The 21,131-nt window shown below is 42.4% G+C and overlaps 1 long non-coding RNA gene across 3 annotated transcripts; it reads left to right on the forward strand.

Moving 5' to 3' along the window:
* The first annotated feature begins 11,572 nt into the window (after positions 1-11,572).
* Positions 11,573-20,832, forward strand: LOC144100273 (uncharacterized). Of its 3 annotated transcripts, none has more exons than XR_013307587.1 (4): positions 11,573-11,746; positions 11,904-11,959; positions 16,235-16,292; positions 20,641-20,832. It is a non-coding gene; the product is annotated as an uncharacterized LOC144100273 (long non-coding RNA). The 3 variants fall into 3 exon arrangements; XR_013307586.1 differs by having other exon boundaries at positions 11,577-11,671; XR_013307585.1 differs by having other exon boundaries at positions 11,578-11,751.
* Positions 20,833-21,131: the final 299 nt, after the last annotated feature.

Raw genomic sequence — 21,131 nt, forward strand, 5'->3', positions numbered from 1 at the left:
TATTGCGCTCTATTTTAATAGCAGACGCTTAAGATTCCGAATAACTGCGTTGACGAAAACCTGATTGCACAGAAGGATCACAGGCGACTATAAAATTTTTCGACAGATGGGACTTACTGTGTTATGGTAAGCACGTCTTCACATGAGCTCTTCAAGAATTTGTCATGCAAGACAATGAACGATTGACACAAAAAGTAAAGAAAAATATTCATAAAGAATAAAAAATTCATGTAATAATACCAGCCTACGGATGTGTTCAGACAAGGATGGCAACCGAGGTTCCATCTGCATTTGTTTTTTCTATGAAAATTTTGTGTGATCGCTAAATATTTTGAAGCGAAGATGTTGGACCCGGTCTTCAAGAAACGGTGTAGTTTTCTTCAAGAAACATGCGTATATCACAACAGAACGCAAAACGTTACTTTTGCGATTTCGCAGTAAAGCAAGACCAGATCGCCACAGGAAAATAAAAATTAGAACCTCAGCTTTTTTTACCGTCTATAAAAAATCATGTTGCGACTCGAATGTTTACATTCCGCAGGAGAAAAATCGCACATACGGTGTACAAGGGGAGCTTTGAACGCCCCTTCCGTAAAACGCGAAAACGCGAATCTGTAAAACGCGAAAACGGGAAATTTCGGCTCGTGCGCATAAGGCTTCTTAACCAATTCATTAAAAAATTGTTTCATTCCAGCACATCATTGTGTAGCAAATATATTATTGTTTTCAATGATACGCAGAATACAGAATATATGTCGCTTAGTAAAGAAAATTATCTTTGATTCGCAAAATTTGAATGAAAGAAAAAAGGAGAAAAATTCACGATTTCCGTTCTGTGCGGTACAGTGCGTTCTGTGCGTTACATGTATTCAAAGTTACAAAACTCCTCAGCCTAAACTTTCCAGCGAGCGAAAAAAATAGTCGATCACGTTCTGTGCGGTGCCAAGGCGGCCCATGAGCACAGCGGCTGTGCTGTGCCAAGGTGGTCCATGAGCACTGCTTGGTTTCCTCTCCCTTTCCATATTCTTATGCTTTTGTGTTTTCAGATTTGTCCGGTGAGCCCTGCAGTGCACTTTGGTGCGAGGATTGTTCTACTGCTGTGGCTGCTGTTTAGAGCCGTTCAGCTTTTTGGCCGGGGAACCCTTAGTTAACAATATCGGGATATCATCCGTGTAAAATTCACGTCTTATACTTTGAATGTTTTGAAGTTTTCTTGCGAGGCCGATCATGGTGGTAGTGAAGAGAGTGGTTGAGATTACCCTTTCCTTAGAGGTCCTCTGTTTCAGGAGGTGAAAACTTTGTGTTCTCAGCTCTCCGAGATTTAGCTATGCTGTTTTTGGTGTAGGAATCTTCGTGCGGAATTTTTCAGGGGCGATAGAAAGAAAGGCGAACAGAGCGGTGCATACAGGCTCCACCGTTCGCATCTCCTTTCAGCATGCTCTTACTTCGGTTTTATCAAAAAGATGCTAAGTAGCCCATGACACATACCAGGACGGTTCTAACGTCTTTTTCTTACTACTCAGGATGAAAAGAAATTAGAACAGAGGAGCGCGTAGGCACCACGTTGTTCCTGTTTCTTTCCTCCATGATAGCACGTTTGCTCCCCACAGTTTGTGTTTGCTAGTCCTTCCAAGATTCGTCGGTGGCTCACATTGTCATAAGCCTCTTTGTTATCTATCGCTAGGACAACGCGTTCGCCTCCACTACCTTGCGATCTGAAGCTGTACCGGGACCCGAAGCTTCCCAAGCAGCACAAGTAATTGGCCCAATATCGTAATCGTATTGGCAAAGGTCGGCCTTACAAAGGACTAGGATGGGGCCATCCTGTTGCAATATTGGGCCGATGACCTGCGCTGCTTGGGTTCACCCCGGCAAGAAATAGGGACTAGCCTAATACACCGAAAAGGAATTCATATTTATGAATGCTGCCTCATTTGCAGACGCCGCACTCTACGCAGGCAACGTTAAGAAAGCATTAACAGTGGTGACCGATCCCAGATAGCAATAACATCCGGCGTGTCGATATCTCGCAGATCAATCACGGAAGCAGGGTACGAAGTCATTGCTCTCGCTACCCAAGAGAGAAGAAAATCAAGGAACCGCTGCCAATCTTGACAGATTATACAGATTAGATGTATACTCTATAAAAAACGCAAAATATATATAGATTAATTGAAGTATTATTATCCCACTGAGCAGCACTACACACACACACACACACACACACACACACACACGCACACACACACACACACACACACACACATATATATATATATATATGTTACGAACGTAGGTTGCGAAGGTAGGTCGAAGAATCTGCTCTAACGACCTAGACTTTCACGAAAAATCCGAACACATGCGCAACGTGCTCTTAACACAGCGCTATCCACGTTCCCTTATTGATGACGCCATAAGCAGAGCTTCAAATCTTAACCGTAGTCAAATACTCCAGGGGCACCAAATAGATAACCGAAATGATTACACTACAAACCTTATCCTCACATTTAACAGTAACGCACCGAACATAAACAGAATTCTTAATAAGCACTTTAACATTCTCCAGCAAAGTCAACGACTATCGAAAATATTTACATGCGCACCCCGCGTGATTTACAGGCGTGCCAAAAACATTCAGAACCACCTAGTCCACTCCAAGGAACACAAAACCCCAAAATATGGATGCCAGCCCTGTGGTAAGGGTCGCTGCAAAGTTTGCAAGCACATGCAGACTACGTGTTCCGCAACTAGTACGAGGTCAGTTTTCCAGCATTCAATCAACGGTAACTTTGACTGCGACTCATCAAACATTATTTACCTTCTTGAATGCACTTTGTGTAACCAGCAATACATAGGACAGACAAACACTGCATTCCGCATTCGATTTAACAATCACCGCGCACACGCCAAGTCTCTCCAAAACCTTCCCCTATCCAAGCATGTAAACGCAGAAGGACACCCTTTTGACCAACTAAAAGTAACAATTATTCAAGGGGGCTTCAAAAACAGGCGAGAACGTGAACAGCGTGAATCCTATTTTATCCACAAGTTTAATATTATTCAAGAAGGTCTTAACGAAAAGCCTGGTACCCTTTCTTTTATTCACGACCTCCAAACAAAATAATACTACACTTCTCGTTAATTGGCTAACTCAGATATACCTTTTATAACTCCTTGTGTATATCCCAGGCAATCATACCCCTCCTTACTTACACTATCCTGCCTCGTGCAGTATTGATAAGTTTTTGACGTTCTTTCCTTACATTTTCCGACAATCTGAAATCTTTGCACACAGCTAGCCCAGCCCTCCTCCCCTACAAACAAGTATTCCCGGCGAGGTCGGTTCAACGACCCACCCACGGAGAGGGGTGCACCGTTCAGTGAAACCCAGACCCCGTGAGTAAGTTCTTAGACATGTGCTCGTTAACGTAGCCCACTCCTTCCTTAACGTTCTAGCCCTCGGCTCACCGGAAATTAGTGAGACCCCCAAAAGGCGCCTGGTTTGGCCTGTTCGTCACTGCCAGTGTCATTTGCGCAGCGGCTCCTCTTTGGCCACGCATCTGCAGCGGCGCCCTTTGTGTTTGTGCATTTTGTTTGTGTGTTTTGTTTCCGTGCTGCCCATGTCCCCCGCACCGTCTTCCTCTCCCTTTCTCTCGTTTCGCCATCTCCTTTTGTACCCCACCCTTCCTTACTATACTAGTTTTCCCCTCTTTTTTTTCTTTTATTTCTATTTTTTTGCTTCCTCCCCCAATATTGTCCCGGTCTACTCCCCGCACCCCCATCTTTATTTTCTTTTTTTCAGTTTTTTGAACCGTTGTTGCTATTTGCGTGTTACACTCCTTTCTCCCTCCTCTTGAGCTCACAAACTTAAAACGTCCATCTGACGCGAGACCACTACAGTCCTGAAGAAGACCGCACCGCGGTCGAAACGTTGATAAATAAAAGTGTCTTTGTAGAAGTGCCCACTTCTCTTAAATCTATATATATATATATATATATATATATATATATATATATATATATATATATATATATATATATATATATATATATATCCTGTCATGTTTCTTCAATTTTTGGTGATTATATATATATATATATATATATATATATATATATATATATATATATATATATATATATATATATATATATATATATATATATATATATATATATATATGTATATATATATATATATTAAGGAAGCTAACAGTCACCGAAATTAAGGTGCATAGGGGAATGTTTCTTTTTTTTAATATCTAATGCCAATCAACTAGTTTTTTTTAAAGAAAATTATTTATAAAGCAGCAGAAAAAACAACCATGCCGCCGATGCTCTTACCAACTTGGTAAGTTGGTAAGAGCACCGGACGCGATATTCGGAGGTCTTGGGTTCGGATCCCACCGGCGGCATGGTTGTTTTTTCTGCTGCTTTATAAGTAATTTTCTTTAAAAAAAACTAATTGATTGGCATTAGATATTAAAAAAAGAAACATTCCCATATGGACCATAATTTCGGTGACTGTTAGCTTCCTTAATATGTTTGTCAAACGAGCCCCTCACTTCATTTGCCTTGTCTGCTAATATATATATATATATATATATATATATATATATATATATATATATATATATATATATATATATATATATATATATATATATATATATATATATTTATATAATGCATGCATGTTCTTCAAGGTGCTGGGGTTTCACCCTGCGAAGAAAACGAAACGAAACAGAAAAGAAGACATTTAGCGCTTCGACTACTTGCCTGCTACGGTGTAGCTACTTAGTGTATGTGCGAAGAAAGCCGACAGTCACCGAACGGAGAGCACTGATAAACAATCCTCTCCGTTGTTTCCCGTTAGTTGACGCTGTGGAGATGTTTACTACTTTTTAATCGGCCAGTGCCGTGCATTCGCGACCTACGACTTGCACGCCATTTACTCATTTCCCCTTTCGTGTTTAAAAAAAAGTTCGACGTCAACGTGTTCTCATCAACCATCGCTTTCCGGTGAATGTCTGTGTAATCACTGTTGAGAAAAATAAGGGGGAGCGAATATGCCACTTCAAGACATCATCATCATCAGCCTTACTACACCCACTGCAGGGCAAAGGCCTCTCCCATGTCTCTCCAATTAACCCTATCCTTTGCCAGCTCCATCCACCCTTTGCCTGCAAACTTCTTATTCTCATCCGCCCACCTAACCTTCTGCCGCCCCCCTGCTACGCTTACTTTCTCTTGGAACCCACTCCGTTACCCTTAAAGACCAGCGGTTATCTTGCCTTCGCATTACATGCCCTGCCCAAGCCCATTTCTCTCTCGTGATTTCGACCAGGATATCATTAAACCGTGTTTGTTCCCTCACCCACTCTGCCCGCTTCCGATCTCTTAACGTTATACCTATCATTTATCTTTCCATGGCTCACTGCGTTGTCCTTAACTTAAGCTGAACTCTTTTCGTTAGCCTCCACGTTTCTGCCCCGTAGGTGAGTACCAGTAAGATTATGCTGTTGTACACTTTCCTCTTGAGGAAAATTGGTAAACTGCCACTCATGATCTGCGAGAATTTGCCATATGCGCTCCACCCCATTCTTATCCTTCTAGTTATCTCCCTCTCATGATCCGGATCAGCTGTCACTACCTGCCCTAAGTAGACGTATTCCGGCACAATTTCTATGCTCTCGCTGCCCATTGTGAACTGTTGATCCCTTGCTAGGCTGTTGAACATTACCTTGGTTTTCTGCATGTTAATTTTTAGACCCATCGATCTGCTCTGCCTGTCTAACTCGTTGATCATGATTTGCAGTTCACCTCCTGAGTGACTCAGCAAGGCAATGTCATCAGCAATTCGCAGATTATTTAGGTATTCTCCATTTATTCTTATTCCCAACTGTTCCCAATTCAGGCCTCGAAAAACCTCCTGCAAACATGCGGTGAACAGCATTGGCGAGATCGTGTCTCCTTGCCTGACGCCCTTCCTCATTGGAATTTTATTGCTGACTTTGTGGAGGACTATAGTAGCTGTGCGTTGCTATATATATCTTCCAGTATTTTGACATAAGGCTCTTCTACCCCCTGATTACGCAATGCCTGTATGACTGCTGAGGTTTCCACTGAGTCGAATGCTTTCTCGTAATCAATGAAAGCTATATAGAGAGGGTGGTTATATTCTGCGCATTTTTCTATCACCTGATTGATAGTGTGAATATGATCTATTGTGGAATATCCTTTACGAAAGCCTGCCTGATCATTTGGTTGATTAAAGTCTAACATTGCCCTGACTCTATTAGCGATTACCTTAGTAAATACTTTGTAGGCAACGGATAGTAAGCTGATCGGCCTGTAATTTTTCAGGTCCTTGGCGTCTCCCTTCTTATGAATTAAGATAATGTTTGCATTCTTCCAAGCTTCTGGTACAGTCGAGGTCATAAGGCACTGCGTGTACAGGGTGGCTAGTTTTTCTAGCACGATGTCCCCTCCATCCTTCAACAGATCTGCTGTTACCTGATCCTCCCCAGCTGCTTTTCCCCTTTTCATTGCTTCTAAGGCTTTCTTTACTTCATCTTTCGTTACTGGCGGGATGACGCATTGCTATGCACTGCTGTCTTCCTCATTAGCGCTCTGATTACATTTGGCTACTGTACAGGTCTGTGTAGAACTCTTCGGCTACGTTAATTATCTTATCCATATTGCTAATGACATTGCCCTGCTTGTCTTTTAATGCATACATCTCGTTTTTACCTGCGCCTAGTTTCCTCTTCACTGTTTTCTTTATAGCATGCTCGATTCTCTCCATATTAAACTTCCTTATGTCGGCTACCGTGCGCTTATTTATTAACTTTGATAGCTCCATTAGCTCTATTCTATCGGTAGTATTAGATGCCTTCATGTTTTGGCGCTTCTTAATCAGATCTTTCGTCACCTGAGATAGCTTCCCGGTATCTTTTCGAACTGTCCTACCGCCTACTTCTACTGCTCACTCCGTAATTATTGATGTCAGGTTATCGTGCATTGAATGAACATCAAGATCATCTTCCTCAGTTAAAGCCGAATCTCTGTTTTGCAGCGCTATCCTAAACTCCTGTGCTTTCCCTCTTACGGCTAACTCGTTAATGGTCTTCTTCTTCGCTAGCTTCTTCCGTTCCCTCTTCAAGTCTAAGCTAATTCTAGACCTTGCCAATCTCTGGTCGCTGCAACGCACCCTTCCGAGGACGGCCACATCCTGAATGATGCCAGGTTTAGCGCATAGTATGAAGTCGATTTCATTTTTAATCTCACCATTGGGGCTCTTACAGGTCCACTTCCTGTTTTCTCGTTTGCGGAAGAAGGTATTCATGATCCGTAAATTATTTCTATCCGCGAATTCGACTGATAACTCTCCCCTGCTATTTCTAGAGCCTACCCCATAGTCACCTACCGCGTGGTCGTCAGCCTGCTTCTTGCCCACCTTCGCATTGAAGTCGCCCATCAGTACAGTGTACTGCGATTTTACTTTATTCATTGCTGATTCTACGTCCTCATAAAAGCTTTCAACGGTCTGGTCATCATGGCTGGATGTGGGTGCGTAAGCCTGTGCCACTTTCAGCTTGTACCTCCTATTCAGCCTAATTACTATAGCTGCTACCCTCTCGTGAATACTGTAGAACTCCTCTACGTTGCCAGCTATATCCTTATTAATGAGGAAACCCACACCTAGTTCACGTCTATCCTCTAACCCGTGATAGCACAGTATGTGTCCGTCCTTTAGTACTGTATACGCCTCACCTGTCCTCCTAACTTCGCTAAGCCCTATCACATCCCATTTAATTCCCGCTATTTCCTCAAACAGGACTGCTAGGCTAGCCTCACTAGCTAAAGTTCTAGCGTTAAACGTTGCCAGGTTCAGATTCCAATGGCGGCCTGTCCGGAGCCACAGATTCTTAGCACCCTCCGCTGCGTCACAGGTCTGACCGCCGCCGTGGTCAGTTGCTCTGCAGCCGCTGGGGACTGAGGGCCGAGGGTTAATTGGTTTATTCATAGAAGGTTCTGGCCAAGTGCTACACTAGGGTGGCCAAATCATGCTCTGGTGAGGGAGTGCGTTGTCGGTTTTGGTCACCGAGATCAGGCCGCACTCCAGGCCTGGTAATGCAATTCCATCGACACGCGGATTTTTTTTGTTAAACCCGGTGGAGAATTGCGCGGCACCAGGATTTGAACCCCGGTCCTCTTGCACGCGAGGCGGATGTTCTACCTCTACGCCATCGCTACATTTGCTTTCAAGAGAATGTCGAACAACTCGGTGTCTGATATTTTTTGACTACCTCAGCTGGACCATTTTACTTCACAAGAAATTCTTTCTTTCGGGGTGGCAATCCGTTCGAGGTTTTTCATTTGTTTTACGCACAGCTCAGACGACCGGTACACAGTGGACGCAGTGAAATTGGTTCCTGATACTATAGGTGAGCAACTGATTTCTCAAATTTTTTCACAGTTATGAAAAATTTCATAAAGGTTTCTGTACTGGGTGCACAACACGATATAACCAGGCGGAAACGATTTTCTTTTTTGATAAGCATTTGCAAGCACTCACACAGCTTTCTCGCTGAGTTCTGTAGCATAGCAGTGCATACGATTGCCGCTGAGCTCTATTCACAAACACTGAAAAGAACCTAAACGTCAAGCGCTGCGCATGCTCTTTCAAGAAACACTGAACACGACTTTATTAGGCGTGAATTTGGTGCAAGAACTGCTAATTTACTTATCTAAGGCGGCTTTTTTTAAGTAGTTTCACCATATGCTTGGACAGCAAATGTTTTTTGGGTATTTAGCTTTCATTTCCAGCGTCCCCGTGTAGCAGTCGATGACCGCCGCGGTGGCTCAGTGGTTAAGGGGTTCGGCTACTGGGCCAGAGTTCCCCGTTTCGATCCAGGCCACTGAGGCCGCGTTTTGATTGAGACGCAACGGAAAGCCACCCGTGTACTGTGCGATGTCAGTGCACGTTAAAGATCCTCAGATGGTCGAAAGTATTCTGGAGCCCTCCTCTAATGCACCTCTTTCTTCCTTTCTTCTTTCATTACCTCCTTTATGCCTTTCCTTACGGCGCGGTTTAGGTGTCCAACGATATGTGTGACTGATAGTGTGCCATTTCCTTTCCTTAGATATAAATATTGTTTTTTTTTAAATTTGCGACATCAAAGCACCAATACGGACCGAGCAGTGCCATCAAGACTGTTCCAGAACCTGTTTTTCTTTGCAAATGGAACGAAGAATATTCCAAGCTGTGTACATACAAAATAAAGCATAATACTGCTTTGGCACAAAAAAAATAGCAGAAAATGATTTCATCGCCCGATGCTTTTAGAATTCTACTTACATGTGCCAACAAAACCTTAAGCTGAGATAAAAAAATTGATGCTGTGTTTTCTGTTCTCTATGACATCTACGATATGCGGGAACTAGCGAATCCTACTTTTAGAAGGCATTTCAACTCTGCATTTAAGACGCGTACGAAATTTAGGCTGGATAAATTCTGCGCAATTTATTGAGGAAAATAAAATGAACTCGACATAAAGCCTCTCCTGACAAACTACTGATCTTTTTTCATTCTCGCACGTTCTATATGCCTTTGAGGGGGCAGGTGGCGAAGTAAATAGACAATATGGTAGACATTTCCCATTTTTCAATTGATACTTTGTCGTGAACCTCGGGTCTTCTTTTGTCTCGTAGCAAAAGTCACAGCAAAAATACAGTGCAAATGGAAACAAAACGTTTTCATCATGTGTAGTGTTAAAACCCTCTGAGCAAATCACCCTTCTCATGGTCCTGGCGCATCGTGGATTCCACGACTTTGTGGCAAGCGAACTCAAAGATCTTAAAATCGTTCGGTGTCATCGTGAAGCGGAGAGATCAGAGCCTCCGTTATTTGCATTATTGAATTTCTTTGACAAAAAGGATAAACAAGCGAGGCCATTAAAAAACTGAACAAACGTAAAAAAAATTTACGTTTTTTTCTCAGATTTTTTTTTGCGCGATTGTTGTTTTCATCCCTTCCGCATTTCGTAAACGATGGCAGTGTAATTATTCCGTTTCTTTTTGCATGAATATTTTGACCTTCAGTAGTGGAATAAAGCTGTAGATTTTTTTTCATATATACGCGGTATTGCTTTTAAATTAATTTTTGAAGAAATGTTAGATTCTTGATTTGCGTACTTCAGTTTGCCTTTAATTTGTTAAGTAATATCTTCACTAAACATCACAGAAAGTTCTGAGCATGACGAAAATAAAAGTTCAACAATTTCTTTTTACTGATTTCCATCATCAGAGACAACTTGAATAGTCAAAAATCTATTTTACTAAGCATCCACAAATTCAAGTGCAAAAGAAAAAGCCACTCTGAACTTTACATAAAAGTTAAGATAACGGTGCCAAATTTAGTTAAACTTTTTTAAATAACCAAAAGCGCTTCAATTCCAACGTCAATTGCCAGAGAGGTGCGTTCCGCTGGACGTTCAACACCACTCTATGCAAGCATTTTTTAAAAGCTAGGATCATTACTTTACTGGATTTTGTGCTAATTCTGCGGCTAGAAGCACGTTTGGAGGATGGCTAAGCATGTTGTTGCCGCAGTGAATACTGAATAAAATTATTCAATTTCAAAATAATAGGATATTCAGCATTATACATCTCGAATTTTCTATATGAATGCAAATGCAATTCCACGCCCGGGAAAATATCATTCCGCACAGAGTAAGCAATGAACGCACCCACCCCAAGAGCACACCCTTCGCACGGTGGTGCGACGGAACAATTTTTTGTTTTCTCTAGTGTCAGCTCTCGGCACAATTGTAGCTGGACAATATTTACATTTTTTACAGCTGCACAAAGGGCTGCAAAACATGCCGAAATGGCTTGAAATCGGTAACCAATGCATTCAAGCCGAACGTAATAGAACAAGGCGCTGGTCGATAACGTCGTCATCATCGTGGACATGTCTAAAAACGTCCTCAATCTGGGTATCCGGGTACTGTAAATACCTTTCTGTTCGCACGGTACATGGTCCCACAGCCCTCTCATATTGCGCCCCTTGCATCGCCCCATTTCCAGCGGAGCTGCCTGGAGTACAGTTAGGCCTGGTGAGGCAGGCTGAAAGTTTCCTGAAAGATTATTTTGACCCCTAATATTCAATTTCTGTCCATCTCTCTTCTTCGCACTACTTTCAAGAGTCAAATTGAAAACGCATGCTCGAAAGACAAAGTTCATCCTGAAAAATTTACTCTTCAAATTTTCTTCGCAATTACAAATCGTGCTGGAACGTCGAATAGAAACTCCGAATTGCACTGTTGCTATTGCGACGCTTGGAGCTGCGGGAACATGCATTATTGCTCCTCTGATGGCTATCTGACTATGAAAAGGATTCTTCTTCTGAAAGCTATACAATGCCCACGCACTTTACATAAAGCAAATGTGATGTCACACAGAAGTTTCAATATTATGATTGGCATAGCGCATCTATTAACCGAGCTTAATGTTATCGCATGCATCTTGAACATTTAGCGGCCTGTTGGTAGCGGTTCTAACCTCTGTGAGACAAGTACAATTTTTTTTTTGAAGTCCGTGCTCTTAGACGTCACTTGATTTTTTATTACGTATACAACTAGGCAGGCGCTGCAGCAACAACCAAGTAGGCTGCCTGTATTGTTATCTCTACCGGTGCTGTTGAGGACTTTGCACTAAATATTGCCGACAGGAGCCATCAGTAGGGTTGAGTACTGGTGTTATTGGTGGAAAGAAACACTAAATATGTTCTAATAAGCTTTAACAAGGAAAATAATTTGCTGAAGACCACTGCTTGAAGTCTATCTTTATCGAGAGAGCCGTCTTTTAATCCCTGTAACTTTTTCTTATCAATCTAGATGCTCCCAGGTGGGATCTACCTGCTGCTTTTGGCCGCATTGCTTGCTATCTCCGAGTAAGTACAAAATTGCTGAAATTTTCACAAAAAGGCCCTACTCTATAAGCAAAACAAGACACCCCATTTAAATGAGCGTCATAGTATTTTTGGTTGTGAATTGTTCACCTTAACGAGTGGGGCGCTGAGATCTTTTTAGATGGCCAGTGCTTAACTGTCTACTTATCGCGTCTATTCAAATGGTTCAATTTGAACGATGGCATCAGATATGCCATTCTGAGCAGTCCCAGTCGCTTCTGGGCAAGTAGCGCCGTTGGGTATGAATCAAAAGTACTTTACTTCGCGTTCAGAGTCAGCATTTTCGTCAGCCGTAAGATGGAGTATATTTAAGCTTCGCACGAGACCTGTGAGCACTGAGCGATCGCTCATGGCGCCCAAAGTTACGTCGTCTTCACGCACTGAGCCTGCTAACCACCGACGCTGTTCTTGTGATTTGAAGTCACCGAAACTTGACTTAGTGGACGCGAGCTACAGCTTTGTGCAAACAGAGGAGGTCCATTGATTTTATTTGGTTCGGACAGCAATGACCGCTCCTCTTTGCTCGGACTATTGAGCGGTGCCCTTCTCTCACTTTCGTTTCCATCATTGCCGAAGAAATTCTCTGCTTTCAGGGCTTCTTTGGAAGCACTGGGCATGTTCTGAACTTTTTCTTGCTACCAGAACTGTAGCGTAGAGTTAGCTGCAGGATGGCGAGGTGTCCACCTTGACTCTGCACTGCGCAGTAGCCCAAATCTTTGCGTGCGGGCAATTGTTTCTTCTTTGTGGCTGACCGAATTGTTCACCGTGAACAGTTGTTTAACTTGGAATACTAATTATGTTTCCATATTAATACAAAAATGCGTATTTTATAATTTTATTCCATTTTCCAACCCAGTGTGTAATATTTTTGTGCTACATTGTGAAATTTAGGCAAAGAGGCTTCTTTCGTAAACAACATACATTATTTCTACTCGAAACACTACGACCCGAGGTCGAAGCGGCAGAAAGGTTTTTGTGAGGTTTGACCTTTAGATAGAGCTTGGTGAAGCCCTAAATAAGTAAATGACCAAAATGGACACTGCTGCGACTGGGATTCGAACCCGCGGCTGCCCAAAGAGATCTTCATTCTCTGGCCACTGCAAGAAAACACTAGGCTATCACCGCATATTTTAAAACATCCCATTCACTACACTGAAAGTGTGTTATATTTAGATGAGCAATTTGCAAAGGTTTTAGGAAAAGCCACGAAAGACACCTCAAAAAGACACAGCAGCAGACCACTGCACGGGTGGTAAGGCTGATCACATCACCAATAAGGAGTGCCACTCCGGTTTAAAGTCGTTATGTTCCTACACATACCTCAACTCAACAAACATTTGGCAGAAATGAAATTTTGTCGAAACAACTTATTTGCCATTCCGATCCCTCCTTCTAGTTTTCCATAAGGTGTGTAGTCTAGTCAGAAAAAAAAACATATCAAGAGGTTCATCAACACAATGCACAGCGGGGAGGTATCGAATGTATGAGAAGTCAAATAAATTCGCCATTTCAAGGTCCGCGTCAAGAAATCCCAAAACAAAATTGCGTCCTTAGAATTTTAGAGGCCCGCGTACTGTGCGATGTCAGTGCACGTTAAAAAACCCCAAGTGGTTGAAATTTCCGGAGCCCTTCACTACGGCGTCCCTCATAGCCTGAACCGCTGTGGGACGCTAGACCGCCATAAGCCAAATCAAACCAAACCTATTGATGAACAATGTTATGTGAGTGTAGCGCAATACGGGACAAGGGACAAAGAAAGACGCACACAACACAGGTGCTAACTTCCGACTGACAGAAACCTAGGTGACCAAGACGAACATGATCCGAGAGGGGAAACAGGCGCATGCGTCCGGAAAAAATAATGAAAATCAGATTAATGAGGAACTACGCACATATGCGAATAAACGATTGTCTAAGAAGGCCAGCTCTTTTTTTGGACAGGGAGATTTACGTCTTGCTGGCACAGTTATCTTCGAAAGCCGCGATACGCGCTGCTTCAATAATCTGACGTGTTAACTGATCCCGGCGTCAGGCCACTATCGAGCACTTATTCAAAAATGGCACACAACCACACTCCTTACAGTGCAAAGCCAGGTTACTGCCAGTAAAAGTTCTCATGTTGTTTATATGTTCACGAAACCTCTGATTCAAGCAACAATGCCTTCTGTGCATTTCACGAATTTTCCCCTGTTAATGGCGTACTGCAGCTTTTGTAAACGCGTATCGGCGGGCAAAGCATTTTTTTTTTTTGGATAGCGTGCTTAGTTTTTCAGAGGCTGAAAAATCCACGCGAACATTCGCTTTCGTCCCAATTTTCTTCAGATTGTGGGACAGGCAATGAAAGTAAGGAATGACGACAATTTTGTCTTTCTTTCGTTCTGAAGGCACACACGGTAGTTCATGTTCCTGGCGCTTCTTCTTCTGTAGGCCTTCAGCGACAGAAACACAGATAGCAGCTGGGTAGCCTGCTTCTTACAACCTTGCCAGTTGTTCGTGAAAGCTCTGTCTGATAAAGTGGGGGATGACATTTCTACGGAATTTTTCACGCATAAATTAACAATGCCTTGCTGTACGACCTCATAATGTGCAGATGTGTACAGGATTGTTGTCGATGAAACATTATTCAATTGTTTCATGAAAATTATAGAGGCGGAAATTCAGAGATGACAAAAAATTGACCCTTTTTCTGAAGCTAAGCCTTCACAGGTAATGGTTCCGTATGCAAATTGTAGATGAGAGCCTTAGTGCGATGTAAAAGTAACATTTTTTTGCACCTGGATAAAGACATCATGTCCTGGCAATTGAAAGTAAATCGAGCGGTAAATAGTAGGAGGGAAAAGTCTCGAAATGAAGTTTTCGCATTAGTGTTTTCTGGTGACACTGAAAATATGATCACCGTTGAAAAACGGACTGTGTGAAACCGCAATTAAAACTAGATCTCCTGCATAGACCCACACAAACAAGCACGGTAGTGAAGTTAGAGGACATAATCAGTCTGTCAAAACTTACTGCTTTGACTGTCTGACTGCTCAGTTAAGCGAACAACTTCGTCCACGCTAGGCTTGCCTGCGCAGAAAACGCCAGATCATCTGCACCAGCTGATCTTTTGGTCTCGCTATAAGGAAACCTCGAATGGCACTCATATCTGACAATTTTGAACAAAACATTATTGAGCGGGAAACCATTTTTCAACGCAATTTTCTCATATAATGAAAGATTTCACCATAAAAATCAATATGTCCGCAGTTGACCCGATGGCAATCTTGAACTTTTTCTGCAAACGCTTTTACTATCGTCAAAAGCTTTCCCCATTGGTTATTATGGCAGCCACAATTTCTGGATGCGATCGATGGAAACACCTAAAAATAAAGATTTTACTACGTATCAGAAGAATAGATCATTGCTTTCAGTATTTTCAATAGAGCATCTTACAATAATCCAAATTTTCAAAATTTTTGTCGGAGAATGTAGTACATGACTCTGCAGAATGCTGAAACAGAGCACCATAAATTAGAGTGCAAAGCGAAGTGGCGATAATTTACACCTCTCTGTCATAGACGAAAAAATGGTCACGGTTTGTGATAGAGAACCATTCACAACCTAGCGTGCGGAACAATTATTGCGAGAAAAACGTGTCCGCACGTAGACAACTGAACCAAGAATAGCACGCTGTAATAGTGAGAACAGGAAACTGTGGGATTTAGGTGAAAGACCTTCGCAAAGTTAGTGAAAATCGCAGTGGGAGGCCTCGCTGCTCAACTCGAAACCGGAGGATCAACGGGTCACGAAGCGGGCCGAAGAAACCCCCGACCGTCATCGCAGGTCGGCCACCTTGTACCCTGCCTTGATGAGAAGCGCACCTCGGGGAGGGGAACACACCCCAAAAATATATTACGTTTGGTATGAATTAGCTCTATGCTCTCGCATTTATTTTTGTAGGCCGGCTGCTCACCGTCTCCGAATTTGCTTGTTTTCCGGAAAGCGAATGAACGATTCCGGAGAAACAGACAAGAAGGGAACAAAATATTTATGTGACGAACACATATGAACGAAAACAATCAAGTGTGCCTTGACCGTGAATATTAACTTCCCTTTCTCCTCTCTTACGAATGCTCTGTACGTAACAAATGCATTGAGTAATGCAAATCTTTACTTTTCCAGTAAGAATGCTCAGAAAACATGAATTAAATAAGACGCAATAAATGTTTCATACGAAAGGTATATCGCTGTGGATATATTTCATTTGTGTCCTTTCAGGGGCGGATTTAATCCAGAATTTCTGCCACGGCCTAGCATGCGATTTTGTCCAGCTGCAGTAAGCGAATTTTTTTAAAACTTTTTTGTAAATAACAGACACAAACACATTACGGTGTGTGACTAACAAAATCAATTGAAGTCGGAATATAAAAGCTGAGAAATATGATTCAAATAGAACAGGAAAACATAATATACAAACCGCAGCTGTGATGCCTTATAAGCCTGTGTAATTGGGAAACTCTAAAAGTCTCATTTGACCGAAAAAGCTGTAGCAGCTTTTTTAGCCACGCAGTCCTGCGCTTTACTGCGAAATCTACAGAGTCAGCCGTTAGACGTTAATTTTTTTGAGAACTTATTTATTTCACATTGATTTCCGAGCCGCCGCGGTGGCTTAGTGGTTATGGTAAGGCTTGCTGACGGGATAGTTGGTACATATTCATTTTTGGTGGGATATGCGCTAAAAAGATTTTCACAAGGAAAAACACGGTAGAGACGTCAGGAAAATAGCGCAACTTTAAACTGAAATGACGACAAAAGAAGCCAGGCATACTTATATATCCACCGATATACAGAAACGAGCCGCATCAAAGAGCGTGAACCTAACAACCAAACAAGAGAAGGACCAATGGTGCATATCTAATTGAGATTATAAAAACCCAAGAATATATCAACAGGTGCCGAGGCATGGTAAAAGAGCATTCACATGGGCTGACAATATTGCATAAAAACATGAGAATACAGAGCTTTATGAAAGCTGACAGTGAAAAGAAACAAGTGCATAACAACATGAAAAGATTCTGACAATGAAAATAAACAAGAAAGATTGGGATAAAAACCGTGTAAAGGGCGGCAAAATTGACATAAGCACATTTAAAATTCTAAAAGCAAACTAACATACAGAGCACCGAACGGGTTGAGAGACTAGATGTAACCATCCAAAAATGATAGTTCATTCTTATAAATGTTAGCAGAAGGCGTGCTAATTTACTTCTCTTTTGCTAGGCTAATGAAAAAAGCCTGAATTTGTTCTCTCTAGGTCTTTGCGTCAGCCTTAGATAGAAACTTAGCTTCATTAAACTTGGGGTAGCATTTTTGGCAATTGCTGCAGTGTAACAGAAGGTTACCTCCAAATTTTTTCTTTAGGGTAAGGTTGTGCTTGCGGGCGCGCTCACTGAAACATTTCCCGGTTTGCCCCACATACACTTTGCCGCACGTCAAGTAAATCTCATACACAACATTGGCAGTCCGTTGTGTGTACGTGGTTCGATGCTTGAAGCCTTTTTAACACGTTTCTTCGTCACCATTGGAAATAATTTCGCCAGTTTGCAGAGAGCCGAAAAAACCAGCTCAACACCGTGACGGCATCCAAGTTTCTTCAAATTGTGTGAAAGACCGTGCTGGTAAGGCATTACCTGCACAGGTTTATGTTCTCTCTCCCGTTTAGCATACTCCGGTTTTTTAATTTTTTGCAAAATGTTTTCAGACATGCCGGTGACGAGATGGGCTAGGTAACCTGCAGATAAAATTTGGTCGGTCTGGCACTGGAAGCTTTCACCTATATTGTGCGCGAATGATTTTCCTAATGCAGATTTCATTCAAAGAGACACAATGCCACGCTTTACCATCTTGGAGTGGGCACTACCACAGGAAAAAAGTGACTTCTTTGAGCACGGCTGATAAGCCTAAAACACATGAGCATCTGTAAAAATAAGTTGTAGATCTAGAAACGGGAGTCGATCTTGATATGCACGTTCATGCGTGAATTTCAGACCCCTCGCTAAAGAACCAAAAGCAGTGAGAGTTTGGTTTACAAGTGTATCTGCGGCAGAGTGTGTAGGTACATTAAGATGGATAAGATAGTCATCGACGTATCTGAAAATACGTGCTATCCATGTGCCCTGCAAGCAGGCTTCAAGGTGCCGGGAAAATGATGCCAAAAATATTTCGCATGGAACCGGTGCGACTGACGAACCCGTACGGATTCCCGCCTGTTGTAAGTGAAAATCTTCCCGGAAGCAAATAACAAATTGGCGAAATTATGTCCGATGGTGACCAAGAAGCGTGTTAAGAAGGCCTGCAATGTCCAGCACCAAACCGTGTACACACAATGCACAATGACGTGTGGCAAAGTGTATGTGGGGAAAACCGGGAAATGTTTCAATGAGCTCACCCGCAAGCACAACGTCACCTTGAAGAACAAATCTGGAGGTAAGCTTCCGTTACACTGCAGCAGTTGCCGAAACTGCTACCCCAAGTTTAATGAAACTATGTTTCTACGGAAGGGTCAGGATAAGACCTAGAGCAAAGCAATTGAAGACTTTTTCATTGAGTTAAAGAAAGACAAGTGACTTAGCACGCCTTCTATTCACCTTTCTTGAGATGAACTATCCTTTTTGGGTAGTTAACCCGTACGCTGCTCTGTATATTAGTTTGTTTTTAAAGTTTTTAATGGGTTTTTTTCTTTTTTTGCCACCCTTAACTGGGTTTTTATCCCCGTCTCTCTTGTTGTTTTTTTCATTGTAAGAAATTTTTTCTGTTGTTATGCATATTTTCATGTTGTTATGCACTTGTTTCTTTTCGCTGTCATCTTTCATGCAGCCCTGTATTCTCATGTTGTTACGCATTGTTGTCAACCCATGTGAATGCTTTTTTACCCTTCCTCGGCACGTGTTGATATGTTTACCTTATTCGGTTTTTTATAATCTCACTTAGACATGCCCCATTGCTCTTTCTCTTGTTTGTTTGTTAGGTTCACGCTCTTTGATGGAGCTCGTCTCTGTGGATACATAAGTGTGCCTGGCTTCTTAAGTCGTGATAAAAGTTGAAAGTTGCGCTTCTTTCCTGTCGTCTCTACCTCATTTTTTCCTGTGAATGTCTTTTTAGCGCAAAGCCTGTCAAACGTGGCTACTGCGCTCGGCGCGGGGGCGAATTTTGATGGAGTGGAAATTCTAGAGGCCAATGTACTGTGCGATATCAGTCCACGTTAGAGAACCCCATGTGTTCGAAATTTCCGGAGCGCTTCACTACGGTGTCCCTTGTATCCTGAGTCGCTTTGAGACGGTAAGCCCTCTTAAAGTATAAACCATTAATTTCCTTTAAATACCCAAGGTAATATACATCGATTCAAGTGCATCAATTCCGTTGCCAGCTGACAAACTCGGCAGGTGGCGGCAGCGTACAAAAGTTGGCAGTTGGCAAAGTCCATAGTGTAAAATCTCTCTTCCTTCGTTGAGACAAGAGGAGGGAAAGAGAGAATATTCGAGAGAGAAGAGATAGGGGGGTGGAAGGCGATAAGTGGCCAGATCAGTATTCGCGGAATCCCCCAAGAATGCTTTCGTTTAAAGGATGCAAACATGCATTCGCTATTAAAAAACTGTATTAACAGCCAGAGCGCCCCCCCCCCCCCCCATCATTATCAGGTGCACTGTCTGGCAATATGTGCCACCTTCACATGTAGATGGCACGGTACCAACCGACGCGTCACTACATTGACCCTTTTGACAAGCCAGAGATGGCTTTTCAGCGTCACTTATGTCTATCGAAAGCCGCCGTGCTCTGGCTCTATCTTGAGTTCCCGAGCTAGATCGGAAGTTCAGGTTTGAGGCATTAGTGGGCATCGGTATGCTTCGCGCCATCGCGAACCTCTGAAAACTTCAGCTGCAAATCTCCGAGAGTATTCATGAAGAGAAACACATAAAGGGCTTTTTTGGAGCTCATGCGTTTTGGTTATTTACTCCAGAAAAATAGAAAAACCAAAAAGCGGAGTTCGGCGGTTCATGCACTGCCTGCTTAAAAGGACTAAATATGGTAAATTAGCGTCTGCACAAAGGTCTGATCCCACCAGCTACCTACGTTTGACGGTGTTGCAGACGACAGCGTGCACTAAAGAAGCCTCGTTCAACGAGACGCGAATTGTGGAATGACTCCTCTGCAGATCCCAGCTAGGTGAGGTCCCCATTACCGTTATCAGGCCCTACCCTCAAAGGCGAAGCTTAAGTGGCTCTCCAATTTTTTGCTACAACCAGCTCTCTGGGAAGAGATGGACGTCGTGTGTTTTTTACTTATTTCTTAAAGGAAATCATTCGAAGCAGCACATTACGAAGTTATCGAGAAATATCTCATGAAAATCTCTACCCATTTGTTGAAGCCAATATTCCGCTTAATCCTGCACAAAATCCCCTCTCACCTATTACAGCATTACAATATGAGGACTATAAATCAGCACAGAAACATTCGGTATGAAAGCACAGTACGCACTTCGCATGAAAGGTTCTCATTCGTGTAAGAAAAACTAATTTCCCTTACGCAGGCCGTGTTTTAATGTGATTAGATAAACATTCTCTTGTATGTACAAAAGCCTTCCCGCATTTTTATTTTAACGCATTGCTCTGTTTACAACTTTCTAGTGTCACCCTGGACAGTGGAAATTGCCCTGCCATCCAGGATGTATATGCCGGAGAAGGAGGATGGAACGGAACCACCTTTTCTGCCTGCATAAAGACTCTTTCGTCCCAGGTTATATTGAATAGTTGGGAGCAGGCACACTACGTTACGTATGCTGAATATGCAGGGCCTGCATGCTTTCTATAAAAGGGAGCAAATAAAAATCTCGCTGGTTATTGCGCTCTATTTTAATAGCAGACGCTTAAGATTCCGAATAACTGCGTTGACGGAAACCTGTTTGCAAAGAAGGATCACAGGCGACTATCAGATTTTTCGGAACATGGGACATAGTGTGTTAAGGTAAGCATGTCTTGACATGGTCGCTTCAAGAATTTGTCATGCATGCCAATGAAGGATTGACATAAAAACTCAGGAAAAATATTCATAAAGATTTAAAAAATTCTTGTATTAATACCAGCATACAGATGTGTTCACACAATCAAGGCAACCGAGG

Source organism: Amblyomma americanum, chromosome 8 (assembly GCF_052857255.1).
Source record: "Amblyomma americanum isolate KBUSLIRL-KWMA chromosome 8, ASM5285725v1, whole genome shotgun sequence".
Classification (NCBI taxonomy): Eukaryota; Metazoa; Arthropoda; class Arachnida; order Ixodida; family Ixodidae; genus Amblyomma; species Amblyomma americanum.